The sequence below is a fragment of the Salvia miltiorrhiza genome, chromosome 4, assembly GCF_028751815.1.
Source record: "Salvia miltiorrhiza cultivar Shanhuang (shh) chromosome 4, IMPLAD_Smil_shh, whole genome shotgun sequence".
In the NCBI taxonomy this organism is placed as follows: domain Eukaryota; kingdom Viridiplantae; phylum Streptophyta; class Magnoliopsida; order Lamiales; family Lamiaceae; genus Salvia; species Salvia miltiorrhiza.
The window spans coordinates 36,937,216-36,956,063 of NC_080390.1; positions in this window are offsets into that span (position 1 = coordinate 36,937,216).

Consider the following 18,848-nt stretch of genomic DNA (forward strand, 5'->3'; position numbering starts at 1 on the left):
TTGATTAAGTTCAGGCGTAATAATAAAGTTTGAGTGGTACTGCTTAAGGAATTATTAAGAGATTAATTAATTTAAGCTGTCAGAGCTCTAATTAATTAATGGATGTCAGATATTTTAAATACGGAGATTTAATAAGTCTAAATACAAGCCCCGACTCATCACCGGCAATAAAGGGGTAAGTCAGTATCGGTTCTCTAGTGGAATGAACTGATATTTATAAATTAATTATGGTCTGGGCTGACCATGGATAAATTAATTTATTTGAGGCCCATCTTTATTCCTTGTATCTGGTCCCTGGGCTGGCCCAATGTCTCCTAGCCCAAGAAGACAGATTTTCGGCCCTAGCACTGTAATTGGCGCCTCCTCCCTCTTTTCTGTATTATTAAATACAGCTGTCAGCTCTCAGGAAAAGACACTGATCAAAAATTAGGGTTTTGAGAGCAGAGAGGGGGCGCAGAACGTGTTGGCTTTTCTGTCTTGGGAGTTCTCATAGTTCGTTGTCCATCCAACGTTGGGAATTGAGCGGGATACAGTCGAGAAGATCAGAGCTGGAGTCTGAATCATTCGACGCGATCATAAACCATCTGTGCATCCGATTATCAAGTAAGTTTTTCCTAACACCTGTGTGCAGCTGTTAAATTCATAGGAGCATGTTAGGAATTAATCGTTGTATGATGAATTAATAATAATCCAAGAAACGATCATCGGGCAATCGAGTATTAATTCGATTTAATATTCCTTCACTCAAGTTGTCTCTCAAGGAAGGCTTAGCAGGGCTTCAATTGTGCTACTCACAGGAAACAGGAAATAAACCTACACACTCTAATCAGATAACTGGGTCTGGCACTCTCTGTTAAATCTAGGCGTAATTAAATAAGGCTTGTAAAATTATCTAATGCAGAATCAACAGAAAGCATATAAATCTATCTAGGCGAAAATAGGAAGCAGATTAAGAACGCAGGGAACTAATAAACCTAGGATTCTAACTAGCAATCTAGAAAGCATTAGATAATTCAATCAAATAAGAACAACAATTATCTAGGCGAGATAAAAGAACAATCAATCATCAAATAACTCGAAGCAACAATAATCTATGCGAAGGAAATAGACTAGCATTCAAACATATAGAAAGCAATAACTAAGTTCTTACAGCGAGTACGATCCAAATCTTCAATCTAATGTAATGAAAACAATCATAATCTTCAATCCACGAAGCCACAAGATGTCTGTTGATGTTTTAGCTACTCTAAAACTAAGGGAAAAACAAGGAAAATCGCCTAGGAGGCTGCTGGGGTCGAGAAGTGCCAAGAAAAACCCTAAAAATGGGTTTTAAACCAAAAATCCGTAACTGCCAGAAATACGCAGTAGGCGGCCGCCTAGAAGTAGGCGGTGGCCTAGAAGTAGGCGGTGGCCGCAGAAAGTAGGCGGTGGCCGCAGAAAGTAGGCGGCCGCCTAGAAGTAGGCGGTGGCCGCAGAAAGTAGGCGGCCGCCTACTACCCCTTTCGTAAATCCAAGGTAGGCGAGCGGCGAGGCTAGGCGGGCGCCGTGTGTGCGGCGGTGGCCGCAAGAGTAGGAGGCCGCCTACCCGAAGGCGGTGGCCTAGTCTGGCGGCGGCAGCTGCTCCGGCAGTTGCCTCTTTATCCAAAAATGCTCAAAACTTCACGAAAAACTTCCCAAACTCCGGAATCCTGCACCAACAAGAAAATGCAGCAAACAACACTCGAGCAAGAATAAAATGGCACGAATATGCACAGAGTATGCTCGAATGTATATCACACAACCCAATAATAACACTAAAAAATAAGGTAAACATCTATGCTCCGCGCAAAAATATCGTAAGCCGCAAAAGTTAGACAGGGGCATTAATTGCAAAACTCAGGGGCATTAATTGCAAAACTCAGGGGCATTAATTGCAAAAACTAAGGCATTAATTGCATGACGAGGGCATTAATTGCACAATTCAAGGCATTAATTTCACAATTCAAGGCATTAATTGCACGACGAAGGCCTCAATGTTTATGCTCCGCGCAGAAACATCGTAAGCCGCGAAAGTTAGATTGGGGATGAGCCTTAAGTGGCAACTCAGCCGCTCTGCGGATACTTGAGCCTTAAGTTAGTCATCATTGATGACATCCAAATAATCCGAAGGAAAAATTACTCTCTTTTATCTTGGTTCATTTGCAGCGCTGAAATACTTTGTCTTTACTATTCTTACAAAGATTGACAAGTTCTTATCTAACAAGTGCAGGGAATCATGTACACTTAATTGACACGGGAGAGCAGCACAGCGCTGACTCTATATCACACACCACTGGTTGAACAACGAAGAAGACACGGTTCAACCAGACTAGGGGGGAGTAGCTGATGAGGACTAGAATACTCATCAGCGCTGTGCTTGGCAATACAAGAACATCTTACTTGATTACTATTATTGTTATTATTATCACAGGAACTAATGAACGCAGGTCTAACTAAAAAGACTTGCTAACAAATGAATACGAAGAGTCAATCAGCCTTGACCAAAGTGCAGAGCTGCTGCCTTGCTAAAGTGCAACACCACCAGCGTAGACCAGAGCAGCGCAGCAGAGCTGCGCAGCCAGACCAGAGCAGTGCAGACCAGAGCAGCACAGACCAGAGCAGCGTAGCTAGAGCAACGCAGCCAGAGCAGCGCAGCCAGAGCGCAGAGCTGGCCTTGCTAGAACCGGAGTTACCCGCTTCACCAACGAAGGACAACGTAGATGGGTCAAATCAAGACTAAGGTGTATTAAGACATTAAAGGGCCTGAATCCAATTATTGAAGTTCATGGGCCTAAGGCCTTTAGGGCTCACTCTCACATCTATAAATAGAAGGTTAGCATTAGCATTAAGGGGATAGATTATTTTGGGAACAATACTTGTAAAATGTAATCATCTCGAAATATAGTGGAAAAACTTGAAGAACTCCCGTGGACGTAGGTATTAACGACCGAACCACGTAAATCCTGTCTCGATTATTGCTTTTTAGATTAGGCGTTGTTTTCATGCTTCACCAATTACCATTAGGGGTTTAGTATTCATTATTTAGGATTTAATTAGTATTCATAATTACATCTCGTTCCTTTTTCACATCTCCGCTAGGGGTGAATTTCCTAATGCAATTTCCTTTATAATCATATCTCGTTCCTTTTTCACATTCTTTCATTTTTTCACATTTCACTTTTTTTTTTTGGGTCAAGTTATTTTCGCTCTTAATAGATGGGCCGTAATTCACGAGATTGACACTTTTGGAGGTGATCCAAAATATTCTCGCGTGGTTTCCCATGCTCATAATGATGCCATTAGAGGAGCAGAGACCCAGAGCTATCAAAAACTCAACAACCAACCAAACATTTCAACTCAGAGAAAGATATTAGGAAATTGCAGTGAAAACACTCCCCCTAGCCTCTATCGGACAAATCACATCAAGAGTTGCTCATCAGGGTGTTGCATCCAAACATTAAACTACTTACACCAAATTGGGAACAATTCAATCGCAAAGAACAAGGACAACAAACCACTCAAAACACAAACCAGAATCGCTAGTGAACCACCATCAACATGCGAGGTGCAATTAAAAACAAACAAGAAATCAAGACAAGGGGACCATTCGCCCCCACACAAGAAAGCTCACAAACGCAACAAAAAGAAACACCCACAGGATCCACAAATACCAAACCAACTAACACCCCCCCACACTTAAAATCTGGCACTGTCCTCAGTGCAAACAAAAAGAGGGGTGAAAGAGGAAACTTCCCTGAAGACCGATCCAAGTGGTGAGTCTGTAGTGTCCTACGATGTCTGCCTCTCTCTCAACCATAGAACAAGCAGTCTCCAACGCAACAACCTGCACCAAACAACAGAAACAACAAAACACAACGCAAACAAAACGAAAGAAAAATGAAACAAGAAAAAGCAAGAAAACATGGGTTGCCTCCCATGCAGCGCTAGTTTTTAAGTCGCCAGCCCGACTAAGAGAACCCCTTAACCAAAATCCGATTGAAGCTCTAGCTGCCTTAACGCCCTTGTAAACACATTTTCTTGCATTGCAGCTGCGGGTCCTCCAAATGAGCGCTTCATGCTCATATCATGAGATGGCCCTCTATCCACATATCCAACGAGATTGAGTGCCCCAGCCTCATCAAGCTTCTCCTCTAGTAGCGAGGCACACAGAAGGCCTTGCTCTTTATTTTCTTTCTCTTGCAGCTTATCCAGGAATTCTTGCTCAATCTCTCTTTCATCTTGCAAGTTAGCAAGAAATTCTTCCATGATCTCGTCCTCCTCTTGTAGCTTATTCAAGAGTTCCTGCACAATACAATTCTCCTCCAAAGCATCAATAGTTTTAACATAAGAGCAGCTTTGAATTAAGGAAGTGGAGGGAGTAGGTTTTTCATCAAAGGTTGAGAATGTTATCGCTCTACCTGCCCCTGCCATACTCACAGTCCCCGTACTCACATCGATGCGAGTCTGGGTGGTGGCCATAAAGGGTCGGCCAAGTAGCACGAGATGCCCATTCTCGCCTCTAATCCCTTTTTCCACATCAAGTACAACAAAGTCAGCTAAAACACTAATCCCCCTCACGACCACCTCAACATCCTCGACAAGGCCTCGTGGGCTGCTAATGGAGCCGTCAGCTAGCTCTATCTTAATGTTCGTGCATTTCAGCTCTTTATTTCCCAATTTCTCAAAAATATCAAGCGGCATCAAATTGACTGCCGCGCCCAAATCAAGCATTCCTAAGACCTTTTCAACCCCACCTAAGCTAATATCAAAAATAAAGCTACCTGGATCTCCTTGCTTGGGTGGTGGTTGTTCTGGTGCCACGGTGACAGGTGGCAGTGGCCCACTGGGGCATTGGGTAGCCTTGATTGCTCGCACGGTTTTGCTTCTCCACTTCCCCGTGGTTATTGGGGTAGTTTCCTTGATTACCGCCACGGCATGAGCTTGACGCGGCTGTTCTTGCTGCAGCTGATTTAGGGCTCCTGTAAGTTGCCCAACTGTAGTCTCGAGGCGCTTGATGGTAGCACTCTAAGACTCCATGCTCTGTTTGGTCATCTCCATGAAGGACTGCATGGTGTCCTCGAGAGACGGCTTCTGCGGTTGAGCTTGCTTCTGAAACTGTTGGGGGGCATTCTGGTATTGTTGCTGCTGCTGAAAATTCCCTTGTTGCATAGGGAACTGTTGATACTGCTGATACTGCGGGGGCTGCTGCTGCTGATAAGCTTGAGTGTAGTTCTGCTGCTGAGCTCTCCAACCCGAACTGGAGCTTTGTTGCCCTTGATTAAAGATAGGCCTCTGTTCAAATTGAGGCCTCCCTGGATAGCTCTGAGCAGCATAGACCTCTGCTTCTCCTTCAGGTGTGAATTCCCCCATGCGATGGCACGCGTTGGTTCCATGACCAAAATCGCCACATATTCCACATCCTTCTGCTGGTGGCGCGTGAACTGGTGGGGCTTCTGCCTGGTTCATCTTGAGGTGCTGAACTTGCCTCATCAAATCTGCTACTTGCTTCTGAAGCTCATTGTTGGGAGCTACTGCATTGGCTTCAACCCTCCTTCCTCTAACTGATTTCTGTTGAGAACTCGCTGCAAGAGTATTGAAAATCTCCTTGAGCTCATCAGCTGTCTTCCGGGCAATGTTGCCCCCTGCTGTACTGTCCACCATAAACTGTGCCGTCTGAATCAATCCGTCATAGAAGAACTGCATCAACATGACGGGTGCTAACTGGTGCTGTGGGCACTGGCGGAGGAACTCTTGGAATCTCTCCCAAGCCTCGTGGAGAGGCTCGTCAGCTCCTTGCATGAAGTTCATTATTTGAGTCCTAATCTCTTGTGTCTTGTCATTAGGGTAATATTTGAGCATGAACTTCTCACATGCCTCGCTCCACGTGGTTATGGAGTTTGGCGGCAGGGACAGCAACCACGTCCTCGCCCGGTCTTTAAGTGCATAGGGTAAGCACTTGAGTCTCAACTGATCCTCGGTGAGCTCCAACAGTGGGAAGGTCTATACTTGCGTGCAGAAATCCCGGATAAACTGTAATGCGTCCTCACTCGGCATCCCATGAAAGAGCGGCAGCAAGTTTGAGTCGTTGGGCTTTAGATTATAATTCCGGACTGCCGTGGGAAGCACTATCGCCGACATGCTAGTGTTCCCGATAACAGGCCTGGAAAAATCCCCCATATACTGTACATTTTGCTCCGCCATGACTTCTTGGTCGAGACTGGGGTAATCCTCTTCACAATCTTCCTCAGGATACTGCGATTCCACAAAGTTTCTCGAACTGGACTCGGACTCCTCCTCCAGGCTAGAAAGGACCTCACGAGGTCGGTGAATGTTGTCAAAGTAAGGTACTAGCTTTCTTTTCAAGCTGCGGCGACCTTGCATACACAACACTAGCAAACCAAATCAAACGCACCGGAGGGAGAAAATAACCAAGTCAAAAAAATAAACAAAAATAAATACGGAAAACAATGCAACACAATCAAATGCCTAAAGCCTTCCCCGACAACGGTGCCAAAATTTGACTCATCCAAAAACACCTAGCGGATGGACTCGAATTTATACGAGGTTGTCCTAGGGCGGTAAGGTGACTCAAGTCGTCTCTCAAGGAAGGCTTAGCAGGGCTTCAATTGTGCTACTCACAGGAAACAGGAAATAAACCTACACACTCTAATCAGATAACTGGGTCTGGCACTCTCTGTTAAATCTAGGCGTAATTAAATAAGGCTTGTAAAATTATCTAATGCAGAATCAACAGAAAGCATATAAATCTATCTAGGCGAAAATAGGAAGCAGATTAAGAACGCAGGGAACTAATAAACCTAGGATTCTAACTAGCAATCTAGAAAGCATTAGATAATTCAATCAAATAAGAACAACGATTATCTAGGCGAGATAAAAGAACAATCAATCATCAAATAACTCGAAGCAACAATAATCTATGCGAAGGAAATAGACTAGCATTCAAACATATAGAAAGCAATAACTAAGTTCTTACAGCGAGTACGATCCAAATCTTCAATCTAATGTAATGAAAACAATCATAATCTTCAATCCACGAAGCCACAAGATGTTTGTTGATGTTTTAGCTACTCTAAAACTAAGGGAAAACAAGGAAAATCGCCTAGGAGGCTGCTGGGGTCGAGAAGTGCCAAGAAAAACCCTAAAAATGGGTTTTAAACCAAAAATCCGTAACTGCCAGAAATACGCAGTAGGCGGCCGCCTAGAAGTAGGCGGTGGCCGCAGAAAGTAGGCGGCCGCCTACTACCCCTTTCGTAAATCCAAGGTAGGCGAGCGGCGAGGCTAGGCGGGCGCCGTGTGTGCGGCGGTGGCCGCAAGAGTAGGAGGCCGCCTACCTGGAGGCGGTGGCCTAGTCTGGCGGCGGCAGCTGCTCCGGCAGTTGCCTCTTTATCCAAAAATGCTCAAAACTTCACGAAAAACTTCCCAAACTCCGGAATCCTGCACCAACAAGAAAATGCAGCAAACAACACTCGAGCAAGAATAAAATGGCACGAATATGCACAGAGTATGCTCGAATGTGTATCACACAACCCAATAATAACACTAAAAAATAAGGTAAACATCTATGCTCCGCGCAAAAATATCGTAAGCCGCGAAAGTTAGACAGGGGCATTAATTGCAAAACTCAGGGGCATTAATTGCAAAACTCAGGGGCATTAATTGCAAAAACTAAGGCATTAATTGCATGACGAGGGCATTAATTGCACAATTCAAGGCATTAATTTCACAATTCAAGGCATTAATTGCACGACGAAGGCCTCAATGTTTATGCTCCGCGCAGAAACATCGTAAGCCGCGAAAGTTAGATTGGGGATGAGCCTTAAGTGGCAACTCAGCCGCTCTGCGGATACTTGAGCCTTAAGTTAGTCATCATTGATGACATCCAAATAATCCGAAGGAAAAATTACTCTCTTTTATCTTGGTTCATTTGCAGCGCTGAAATACTTTGTCTTTACTATTCTTACAAAGATTGACAAGTTCTTATCTAACAAGTGCAGGGAATCATGTACACTTAATTGACACGGGAGAGCAGCACAGCGCTGACTCTATATCACACACCACTGGTTGAACAACGAAGAAGACACGGTTCAACCAGACTAGGGGGAGTAGCTGATGAGGACTAGAATACTCATCAGCGCTGTGCTTGGCAATACAAGAACATCTTACTTGATTACTATTATTGTTATTATTATCACAGGAACTAATGAACGCAGGTCTAACTAAAAAGACTTGCTAACAAATGAATACGAAGAGTCAATCAGCCTTGACCAAAGTGCAGAGCTGCTGCCTTGCTAAAGTGCAACACCACCAGCGTAGACCAGAGCTGCGCAGCAGAGCTGCGCAGCCAGAGCAGAGCAGTGCAGACCAGAGCAGTGCAGACCAGAGCAGCACAGACCAGAGCAGCGTAGCTAGAGCAACGCAGCCAGAGCGCAGAGCTGGCCTTGCTAGAACCGGAGTTACCCGCTTCACCAACGAAGGACAATGTAGATGGGTCAAATCAAGACTAAGGTGTATTAAGACATTAAAGGGCCTGAATCCAATTATTGAAGTTCATGGGCCTAAGGCCTTTAGGGCTCACTCTCACATCTATAAATAGAAGGTTAGCATTAGCATTAAGGGGATAGATTATTTTGGGAACAATACTTGTAAAATGTAATCATCTCGAAATATAGTGGAAAAACTTGAAGAACTCCCGTGGACGTAGGTATTAACGACCGAACCACGTAAATCCTGTCTCGATTATTGCTTTTTAGATTAGGCGTTGTTTTCATGCTTCACCAATTACCATTAGGGGTTTAGTATTCATTATTTAGGATTTAATTAGTATTCAGTGTTTAAGATTTAGTATTCATAATTACATTAGAAAATATAACACTTTATATTGAATGAAAAGTAAATATTATAATAACATAAGTATACATTTGTGCTAACAAATGTATGTTTTATACTATTAAAAGTAAATATTTCTATTAGAGTTTAAGATTTAGTGTTTAGGGTTTAATGTTCAGGGTTTAGGGTTTAGAAAATATAATATTTTATATTGAATGAAAGAAAATACTTATATTAACATAAGTCTACATTTGTGCTAACAAATGTATATTTTATACTTATTAAATAACGTAGAAATAAATAAAATACATAAAAAATAATCAAATAATTATTCATGTAATCATTGTTGTAAGAAAAAGTAATTATTGAAATAATGAAAAATAATGCTTAAAACAAATTACTTTTCTTTTTTTTTATGAATAATTACTTTTTGTCATAATAATAATTATTTTGGAATAATGTAAAAATAAAAAAATACAAACAAAAAATAAATAAAAATACATTATAAAAAATCAGAAAAAAAAGTAATTATTATTATGCCAAAAATTTAAAACTGACAAATAGCAAAATGAAAAAGATAAAAAGCTGAAGAAAAAAAAACAAAAAAAAAATGAAAAGCAAAGAAAGAACCAAAATAAAAACAAAAATTGGGGCAAGCGGGATTCGAACCCCTCGAGGCGCACTTATCCACTGGATAACATTAAAACTTTGGTTTGGTTTACGAAATTCTACAATATAGCTTGTAAATGCAGATCAGGGTGACCGCATACCATGCGGTCACCGCACCAGAGACTAACTCTTTATAGTTATGCTTTTAGAAGTTCCGAATTATATGATACTCACAATTCAATTATAATTTTTCAAACTCCATATAAAATTATGGTTAAAAGGCAAAAAAAAAAAATGAACAAAATTAATAAATCTTGTAAGTTGTAACAACAAATGCAACTAATCAATCCTCCATCATACCTATGTCAAATTTATATGTATTTCTACTCTTTTTTTTTTTCTTACGCGTCAACTTTTTATAAAATTTCATATGAAAACTAATGGGTATTTTTATGATCTCAACAAAATTAATAATTTAATTGCTAAAAGTTGTTGAGATTAATATAATTTAAAATGTATTACTAATTTAATTTAATTTAATTAATTATATAAATAATTTACATAAAAAATTATTTTATATAATTATCATAAGAATAACATAAAATATATAAATTACAAAAAAATATGTACCCGTCGAATTTCGACGGGTAATACACTAGTACTTATCTAATTATATAAATAAGGGGTAAGTACCAACTTCTCCCAACGTTGGCACCCCTATCGCCTTTAACACCCCAAAGTCAGGGTTAGCGCTTTCGCTGCCCTAACGTGCCAAAAGTGAAGCAAATCTCTCCCCGCGTTTTAACAGTGACTTAACTCTTAGATTTTTTTTTATAATAAATATGGGCCCCTATTTTGCAGCGGCCGCAGGAGCGGCACCTTATACGGCCACTTCAGCTGCGGCAGCTTCACCTTCAGATACAGAAACACCGCGAACTTCAGCAGCATCCCCAAACTGTAGAGGAAATTCATCGATGAAACAATGTCTGTGTGGCTCATAAACGAAACGCCGAGACCTATCGTCGTCAATGCCACGATCCCCACCCACGCCGTGCCGATCCACTTGGATCTCGCATTGAAAAATTGGGGCAGAAAGGCTAAATCCGCCATTCTGAGAACTTCATACGCAATGCTGCTGAGCTAAGCTTTGAATAATCCGATCGTAGATAAAACCGCTCTGATCTCGATCCAGAGCTTCAACCATTGGCCAGAGATGATCCTCGCCGCGTTGGCCATGAATCCGGTCTCCCACAGGGCTCTGATCGACCTCCACCACGCCGGTGATGGTGACGAGAGGGATGATGTTACCTAAGCAAGTGAAAATCACCTCGCAAAATAGGGCTAATGGAAATGTTTTCCACGGATTCTCGACGTCCCCCGCCATAGTGCTAACATTATCCCAAAAATTGAGGTTCCAGAACAGAGTATTGAAGAACAAATTCCAATCCTTCTTCACTCCTTTCTGCCCTAAGCTGATCCATCGGCGGGGATGAATCTACGGAATCGCGATCATCAACATCTGCAAAATAGAGGCCCATATTTATTATAAAAAAAAAATTCTAATGGGGTTAAGTCACTGTTAAAATGCGGAGGAGGGAAGGAGGAAGGGATTTGCTTCACTTTTGACACGTTAGGGTAGCCAGCAACGCCAACCCCGACTCTGGGGTGTTAAAGGCGATAGGGGTGCCAACGTTGGGGGGGAAGAGAGGATTGGTACTTAACCTTATAAATAAATATAAGGTGTTTTGGCAAATAAAATCACGAACTATTTTGAATTTGTAATTTTAACATGACTTTTGAAGTGTGGGAAATTAAATCACCATCTTTTCAATTTTTGCAATTTCGTCCCCCTAATCTTTTTGGTCGTCGGATTGTTGAGTTGAAGTTTACGTGGATTAGTTCGCCAAGTAATATTCATGTTACGATGTTTTTCTGAAAAATTATTGAATATTGGATGATGCAAATACATGATACAATCTCGTTATAATTTGGAGAAATTTTTAATTAAAATTGTACGAAACGACGTTGTTTAAGCCTCACAAAAATGACGTCATCTTTACTAATCCACGTAAGCTCCAATTCAATACTATTGCAACTAAAAAAAATTGGGTGGACAGAATTGTAAAAATTAAAAAGGTGATGAAATATATAGCCTTCAAGTTGATTTGATTGATGCCTTATGTGGGATGCCGATTGTGATGGGCCAGAGGATGTGATGCAGTGAGATTTGACCAGTCATGGTGAGTTTTGGATCTTGTCCGGGGATGGGTGCCCAGGCACATTTCATTTGCTGATATTCGGAGTGACTGCCTTACTCTCAACATTTCTGTTTTCCTATGGCGTCTTTTATTTGATTGTCTTTCCATTGATTCCCGTCTCCAGTCTCGGGGCATTTCTCTTACCTCCATGTGTTTCCTCAATCAGAGTCGTGTCTGCATGTTTTTCTGTGGAATGAAGTTGTTTTGATTGTCTTGACTCATTTTGACTCTTAGTTTCCTTCGGTGCACACACCTTCTTACACGAGCACTGATATTGCACGTAGATTAGGTCACTGGAGGTATATTTCTTTTCTAATACCTCGTTTGATTACATGGTTCCTTTGGATGGAGATGAATAGCCATAAGCACATGGTTGTTCATTTTCATGCTTCTCATGTGATTTGGTAGGTTACTCACCATCTTCATCTACTTGTTGCGGCAGGAAAACTCACTGCGATTCATTGGTGTGGATGCGCCCCCAGGTTGACTTCATGCCCCCAGCTCTATCTGTGAGGAGGATTCTTCGTTCCACTATGGTGCACTAGCTTCCTTCGGAGTTCCTATGGATGAAGTTGAATATAGATGAATCTTAAAATGTAAACAATTGTTACGAGCTCAATTTCATTGTACCTTTGAAATTTAGTAGTCCTTCGTGTGTGTATAATTGTGTAAGTGTGTCGTATAATGGCTGATTAACTTAGTATTTATACCTAAATAATAGCTTTGCTTAATCATAATTAGAGACCTACTTAATAGATTAGTAGGTTAGCTTATACCCTATGATGCACGGATTCTCTAAAAAATAACACATTGCAATATTGGATACATGCAGGGGGCGGGTGCGGGTGCGATTCGCGTGGGATTCGCCACGTGGCGAATTCCCCCAAAAAAGAAAAAATGGATTCGTGAATCAGGATTCTCACTCTCGATCTCACCGTCTCTTCCTCAAAACCCCATCTCCTTGGCCGCTCACAACCGCGGGCAACCGCTGCATATGCAACGCCGGCGGTTACGCCGCCCCTCCCTCTTTCCAACAGGGGTTGTCTCCTCTTCCCCCTGACTCAAAACACCAAAACCTCCATAATTGTCCCAATTTAGAAACCCTAGCTCCCTCAATTTCACAGCCCTCTCTTCTCACGGCGAACGGCGATATCCTCTCCTCTGGTCGGACAACAACAGCCCCACGGCCGCTGCCTCCGCCCCTTCATCTCCTTTATTTCTCACCCTAGGACAGCAGCATTGCGGCTGCATCTTCAACACTCGTCTCGCCCATCTCTCTCTCACTCTCAAAATTAATTTCAAAACCAAAGGAGAGAAAAATGTTAACTTCAGCAATCCAATGGAAGACGTGTTTCTTCTTCTTCGCACTTACTCCACTCCACTGCTGCCAGCTCCACTTGTGTATTAATATTAATATTATATTCACAAAATTATGTATATATACATACAAACAGACAATCACTTTTCATAATTTATTACAAATCTATATATATGTATTTGATTGGTGATATATAATAAAATATATAAATATAGCAGACGTATCCTTCACGAATTGCACCTTATAATTTTTGAAAATCCGTATCCCTGCACCCGAATCGTATCGCTCTCGCACCTGTGCAACATAGTTTATACCTCATTTAAATTCTACACGTATATACTTACTATACTTTAACATATAATATTAGTGTGTATGGATAAACATAAATATATGCATGTATATAATTTATATATATATACACACACGTTAAATTAAATGTATAATTTATAAAGCTATTTTTTATTTTTTCATAGAGTATGAATATATATATATATATATAATATATATATATATATAACAGTACGTATATAGCTACATATTATTTATTTAATGTAGCTATATACGTACTGTTATATATATATATATATATAATCGTATTTAATTAACTTTAGACATATATTTATATGTATATGCTATAAATATATATTTGCATTACTAATTTTAAAAGAATATATAATTATATATCTATTAGAGTAAACTTGTGAGATAGCCATATTGAGCAATGAAACTCAATATTTGGTTACCCATAAAAAAAATAAATTTTGGCCATTTTTACGTTTTAGGGCTGTTTTGTCCTTAATTAGGGCGATCGGATTTGAATTTGCGCGCGAGTTAGGTATACTTGGCACTAGTAGTGCTAAAAGTACCAACAAAAAAAATAAGTAAATTGGTAGTTTTGGCACAAATGACAATATTAGTGCCAAAAGTACAAACAGAAAACAAAAAAAAATCAAGTAAATTGGTACTTTTGGCACAAATGACAGTATTAGTGCCAAAAGTACCAACAAGAAAAAGAAAAAAAATAAGTAAATTGGTACTTTTGGCACAAATGGTAATATTAGTGCCAAAAGCATCAATCGATGATTAAGCCTTGAATAGAGAATTTAAACCCTAAATGAAAAATCTAAACCCCGAATGAGAAATCTAAACCCTGAATGAGGAATCTAAACCCTAAATGCAGAATCTAAACCCTACGGAAAAGTGTTCAAAATGGCCATATGACTGATGGGGCAGTGTATCGACACAAGTATATGGCATTATTGGCACTAATATGGTCACTAGTACCATTCGTGCAGTGAATCGGCACAAGTATATGATACTATTGGTACTAATATGGTCACTAGTACCATTCATGCAACACAAATAGACCTGACTGACGGGTAAAAGAGTAATTTGGGCAGAACGCGTAAAATATGATAAGATTTTGTGTTTTTCAAATCAGTGGCCAAAATTTATGTTTGCTTGTTCAAAATGGCCATATGACTGCATGTTTCCCATCTATTATATATATACATCTATTTCATAAATTCTAAATAGACTTTTAGAGAAAATATAATTTTTCAAGTTAGGAATGCACTTGAACTCATGTTATGAAAATGCTTAAGGAAATATCAATGCAATTTTTAAATATAATGAGAAGTGACTAACGACATATTATTCTAAAATCTAATTCATTCTAGGTTCAAATGAATCCTAAATTCCTTCAAATTTCACCAAATATTCTAAAAAATAATCTAATATTATTCTATGAAGGAAAAAAAAATCAGGATGCTACAATTATCTTATTTGAAACTTTTAAGTATACTTTTAAATAAGGAAAACAAAAAAGCATAATAACTAAAATTTTACTTAATGAAGGTGTAACAAAAAAAAAGTGTAACAATTAAATTTTGTCACAAGTAAAGGTATAAGAATTTATAGTTGTTATAAATAATTATGTAGAAATATAATTTTAAAAGAGATAATGTACAATTTTAGACTATTTGCAACATACGAGTACTCTTTTTCCTCAACTGTTATGAGGTTTTAACGAGGCTCGGCCCTTAGTCTGCAGCTTTGTGCTTTCAAGGGTTATTGGTTCTCCGTTGTTGTTTCTTTTCTTTTTAATAAAATCTTATTTCAGCAACATACGAGGGACAAATTATCCACTGTTATGAAAATAGTTAAATTTTAGTGATTTTGTGCGAAATCACTCTAGCTCTTCAGCCATCCACCATCGTCGTTATTGTAGCCGCCGATGTTGTTTCGATATCTAGATTTGAAAATTCTCTATCCCTCTCACTCTCTCGATTTGAAAATAGACAAGATTGCCACCCTCAAGATTGGTTGTCTCAACCTTTGCTGCTCGTCATCTCCGATCATCCTCACGTGGTTTGAATAAAAATGTTGCTTCTTTTTTACGGACTAATTGTTAAAAAATTTAAGTGTTCTATCTTGCACTATCTATTTAGTTACATGAATTTATTTATTTTTTGGTCAAAATCGTATGAATTGTTACATGATTTTACAATTACTTAAGGGAAAAGTATCAATTAAGCCCCTGTCGTGGTGGCCCTTTTCACGTCTGGCCCCCTATACTTGAAGGGGTATCAACTAAACCCCTGAATTAAAATCGAACAATTTCACCCCTTGCCCTAACGCCTAGTTTGACGCCGTCTGTGTAATTTATTTATTTAATTTTTTTTTTGCGGGCCCCACACTTACTTAGTACATTGGCGGGCTTCCTAACAACCGATGGCCATATGAATCGTCTCTTCACCCTCTTCAACAGTAAACCTTCATCCATCGTTGAATCAGTGGATTCCAGAGAAGACGAGCGAGAGGAAGACGAAGCTGTTGTGTCAGGCCACCAAATCATGATCAAGGTAAGCTATCTACTCTGTTTTTTTGGTGGAAACCTCATAAGTTTCAGAGCATGCAATTTTATTTGGATTTTTGAATTTTCTAGGTCTTATTGTTTTCGCACTTGCAGTGGTTGAATGTGAACTGGTTTTGTTGTTTTCTTTTTCTTTTTGTTGCAGCATGCGTCGTGTAACCTTCGTTTTTAATTATTGGGGTATTTGGAAGAAGGATTTAGAATCTGCACAATTGGTTTATGATGGCTATAATTCTGTTGAAATTGACGAAAACTTTGATGACATGAGTCTTGATCGTATATTTGAAGAATTTGCTAAGTGTTATGATAGTAGACCTAAGAGTGTGTATGCTTTGGATGGAGATTATACTATTGAAAAGGGATTAGTGTTACTTAGGAATGATGAGCATTGTAAAAAAGTATTTGATTATCTTCAGTTGCTTGGAGCAGAGGAGATTCTTTTGTTTGCTGACCATGAAGGAGATCCCCTGCCCCCTGTTACACTTTTACCATTGTTTGATGAGGAAAAGGAAGGTGATCAATTAGAGGATATTCATGGGTTGGAGATCGAAAAGGAGGGTGAGGGGGTTGATGCCGAGATTGGAGAAGGGGATGCTGTAGAAGAGGATGATGGTATAGGTGTAAATGAAATAAGTAGTGAGCATGAAGGGGATGAGCATGATCACACTTTTTCTGATCCTTTGGGGGTTGGTTCTGACTCTGATTCTAGTACATACAGTGACAATGAGTCAGAGAGTGATGAAGATATAGTGAATGACGAGTGCATGATAGGATCTGGAGAACAGGGACAGCAAGGGAACTTTGCACTAGGCATGACCTTTGCCGAGGCAAAGGATTGTAGGAAGGCTTTGGCAAGATATTCAGTGACATTTGGATACAAGCTTAAGTTCATGAAGAATGAACCTAAGCGAGTTAGAGTTGTATGCATCAGTGAAAAGGACTGTCCCTTTGTATTACTTGCATCCACGGATGGAGATAAAGAGGGTTTGATCATAAAAACTCTAGTGGCAGAGCACACTTGTGCAAGGCAAAGAGAAGTGCCTAGTGCTTCTCAATCTTACTTGGCAAATTATTTCAAAGATACAGTCTACAAGAATCCTAGATTCACTGCGAAGGATATGCAGGGACATGTTAAAGAGCACCTGAAACTACATGTGAGTATGGGGAAGTGTAAGAGAGCAAAGAGAGCAATAATCACCAAGCTTGGAGGCAGTTACAAGCAAGAATTCAACATGTTGCAATGTAATATGGAATGGTGAGGATGGGTACGAGATAGGGGAAGGTATGGACAAGCACACTGTTTCTCTGGATCAAAAAAGGTGCACTTGTAGGATTTGGGAATTAACAGGTATTCCTTGTTGTCATGCTCTGGCTGCCATGTACTCTTCATCTCTGGATCCCATGAGTGTGATGTCCCACTGGTATCACAAATCAACATTCATGAAGTCATATGAACATTCCATCAAGCCTGTACCAGGTTACAAGTTTTGGACTGTTAGAGAATCTGATGCCATAGAACCTCCACCTGTGGAGAAGAAAATTGGGAGGCCGAAGAAGGTAAGAGTCATAGCAAAACATGAGCTAAGGACGAGCCACAAGCTATCAAAGATAGGACAGAAACAACACTGCAGCATCTGCAAGAGTGAGAGCCACAAGAAGTATAACTGCCCTCAAAGACCAGTTCAGGTATCCTTCTAACATTGAAACAACTAACCTTGAAGTTGATTATTGATTTGCTCTTATATGTCATAGGTTACACAGGAAACACAAGCTTCTATTAACTCTGGAGTTGGCTTGTATATTAACCCTGAAACTGGTAGGACAGTTCTACATGTAAGTCCATGAATTAACCAATTTATTCATCCATTATTCACTGTCAAGGAAATTATATTCAGAATTAACCAATTGATGTGTTGTTTGTAATAGAGTGGCAGCTCACAGTCAGTTGTGATAGATGAGGGAACCCCTCGAGATGTTGATCCGAACACGAAATTTGCAATACCAAATGAACTTGAGTTGAGGAAGGAAAAGAGAAAGGTACTTCAAACTGGTGGAGAGGGACAGAGTTCAAAAGCAAGGAAAATTGCCTCCAATCCATTCAAGCCTCCAAGAGACAAAGGAAAACAGGCGCAGGTTCAAGAAATCCTCAGGAGGTCACCTCGAGGAAAAAATGTGAATTCAATTGCTGGATCAACCAGTTGAATTAGCATTTTCGATGCTTGAAAAAGTAGTGTTTTTTTTTATGGCTTCAACAAAAACTTGTGTTGGCAAGGAACAAAAACTTGTGTTTTTTATTTATGGTTTTTCTGTTTTAAAACTTGTTATGCTTGGATGTCATCGTACTGCCTAGACTTCATGTGATTGCTATACTATTTTGTTTATTGAAATTTCCTGCCAAGGATGAATTTTGGTGGATCAGTTTATAATTGTTGTTACTTTGGTGTATGAAAACTCGAGTTTTTGGTTACCAATTTTTGGATACAAAACAGGGGATAATACATGAAATATGCCTCATTTAATAGGCAAATATATACTTCATTTCATAGGCAAAATATATTACATGAAATGCTCATCTTACATCAACCAAGAACCAAAATGAACCAAAATGACAATGCCTACCAAAAATAAAAAAGATAGGTGCCGAGAGCCAAGCAAGATCAAGATACATAGACAAACTAAGCTAGAGCGAAATATGCAAACATCAACCAAGAGCCAAGCAAGATGTATGTCATAAATCTACTTTTCTTCCTTATCTTCCTTGATTCTTCTTTCAAAGCTTGCAAAACATCCCAAAGCTTAGCAATTTCACTATCCACATCAATGGTTGACCTTGAGCTTCCCTTGAACTTCATGAGCTTGAGATTCTCCCTTTTCAAGTCATTGATAACTTCCTTTGCTCTTTCACTCATAGGTTCGTCCATCC